Genomic DNA, 2,668 nt, shown 5'->3' on the forward strand with positions numbered 1-2,668 from the left:
TGGATTACCTACGACCCACCGTAGGTAATCTCGGCGCCGATATCAATGCACCAAATGTCGAGGCCAACAACTTCGAACTTCGGCCGTATTTGATACAAATGCTCCAAAACTCCGCAACCTTCCATGGGCTTGTGGACAAAGATCCCCATTTACATATCACTAACTTCTTGGAAATATGTGATACTTTTCGGATCAATGGAGTATCAAATGATGCCATCCGCCTTCGAATGTTTCCATTTTCGCTAAAAGACCGAGCTAAGGCTTAGCTTAATAGCCTCCCAGTTGGCTTGGTAAACACCTGAGATGAACTAGCCTAAAAGTTTTTATATAAGTATTTCCCTCCTGCTAAAACGGCTAAATTAATGACTGAAATTAACACATATTCACAAGAGGACGGGGAATCCTTATATAAAACTTGGGAAAGGTTCAAGGAGCTACTAAGAAAGTGTCCTCATCATGGTCTTGCGGTATGGCATCAAGTATCCACTTTCTATAATAGGTTGTTGCCACACACAAGACAAACACTTTACTCTAGCTCCGGGGGACTTTTAGGTAATCGTCGCCCAAATGAAATTTATAATCAAATTGAGGAAATTGCTCAAACCAATTTTCAGTGGCACACTCCCCGAAGCACAAAATCTATTGCCCCGGGCGCCCATAAGGTTGATGAGAGCACCTCCTTGCAAGCCCAAATCGAGGCACTTTCTTCAAAAATCAAAAAGTTAGAAATGGCAAAAACGGCCTCGGTTATGGCTTGTGAAGGGTGTGGTGGGCCACATGAAAATTGGAGTTGTATGAAAGAAATGGATAATCAAACAGAATCGGTAAACTACATTGATAATAGACCTAGGCCGTCGGGTCCTCCAACGGGTACCTACAACCAAGGATGGCGTAACCACCCTAACCTTGGTTGGAGAGAACCCGACGATAGTAGTAACCAACAAAATCTAAACCAACAAACAAACTTTCAACAACCAAGAAACGAGTCACAAAATTTCTCTCAACAACAACAAGGGGGACGAGAGAGGCTTGAAGATACCATATCTCACCTCATCTCCGACACCGAAAAGAAAAACTCGGATCGATTTCAACAACTGGAATCGAACTTTAGAAATCAACAAGCTAGTATTCAAAACATTGAAAAACAAATAAATCAACTAACTCAAAATTTCTCCGAGAGACCACAAGGCGCGTTACCAAGCAATACCGAAACCAACCCAAAGGCGCAAGTGCATCTCATCACATTGAGAAACCGTACCGTGGGTCCCAAGGAGGCTCCGTTACCTCCAACTAAAGCCGATCTAGCCAAACCACAACTCCACCGACACCCCAACAAGAGACGGCTCCTCCACCAAATCAACAACCCACCAAGAATCCTCCGGTACCGTACCCCGGTCGGTTAATTCGCCAAAAGACCGATGAGCAATTCACAAAGTTCGTAAATTTACTTAAATAATTGCATGTTAATATGCCATTTGTTGAAGTCCTAACCCAAATGCCTAAATATTCAAAATTTATGAGGGACTTCCTCACTCACAAAAGGAAAATTGAATCATTACAATTAGTTAATTTAAGAGAAGAATGCTCTGCCTTGCTACTCAACAAACTCCCGCAAAAGAGGATCGATCCCGGAAGCTTCACCATCCTTTGTTCAATTGGGGAATCACCCATTCGTAACGCACTAGCCGACCTCGGGGCTAGTATTAACCTCATGCCCGCATCAATGTTCGACCAACTCGGCCTAGGGAAAACAAGCCCTACGAAAATGAGCATACAACTCGCCGATAGGTCATATAAATACCCACAAGGTGTCGCTGAAAATCTACTAGTTAAAGTCGGAGAGTTTGTCTTCCCAACCGACTTTGTCATACTAGATATGGAGGAAGATACCGAAGTACCACTCATCTTAGGGAGGCCATTCCTAGCTACGGCCCACGTAGTGGTAGACATGAATGGTGGGACACTAACATTGAGGGTTGGGGACAAGGAAATGAAGTTCGGAGTTGGTAAGAGAGTAGAAGACGATGACCCGGTGAATTACATGAAAGTCATAGACTCAAGTTTGGATGATGCTCTCCGATGGTGCAACATGGGATGCAAAACATCCCACTTGGGTAACATATTAGCCAAGGACCCTTATAAACGTGGCGCACCACGGAGGCATTCCGCGGAACTATCCTTAGTTTAGTTTAGATTAATTTTATGCTTTCTAGTTTAGTTTTAATTTTCAGGAATAAAACACACTCGGGATGGTGAAGGATACTAAGGGAAACTTGAACCAACACCCCATGCACAAAAACAGAGCCTCCCAACAATTTTTTCATTACAGCAAGTTCAGCACGGGTCGTGCCCAGCCAACACGGCCCCATGCTGAAAGATCTACAGGAAACGCCCAGTTCAGGTAACTATACACGGGACGTGTTCGCTGAACACGCCCCCGTGCCCAGCTTTCTGTTACTTTCTGATAATTTCTGTTACTGGCAACCTGAACACGGGGCCGTGCCCGGACACCACGGGCCCGTGTCCAGATGCCCAGTAACATAAAATTTTGTTTTTAACACACCTTTTACACATTCAATCAACCTAAAAACTTATTTTTGGGACACATTGAGAACAATGTGTAATTTAAAAATCAATTTTTTTATATTTTTTTCAGCGTTTTTCTTTA

At 43.4% G+C, this 2,668-nt stretch overlaps 1 non-coding gene across 1 annotated transcript; it reads right to left on the minus strand.

Annotated features, from left to right (window-relative positions):
• Positions 1–356: 356 nt before the first annotated feature.
• On the minus strand, positions 357–463 carry LOC118479986. The gene has a single exon (XR_004861627.1). It is a non-coding gene; the product is annotated as a small nucleolar RNA R71 (small nucleolar RNA).
• Positions 464–2,668: the final 2,205 nt, after the last annotated feature.

The sequence above is a fragment of the Helianthus annuus genome, chromosome 6 (genome assembly GCF_002127325.2).
Source record: "Helianthus annuus cultivar XRQ/B chromosome 6, HanXRQr2.0-SUNRISE, whole genome shotgun sequence".
In the NCBI taxonomy this organism is placed as follows: Eukaryota; Viridiplantae; Streptophyta; class Magnoliopsida; order Asterales; family Asteraceae; genus Helianthus; species Helianthus annuus.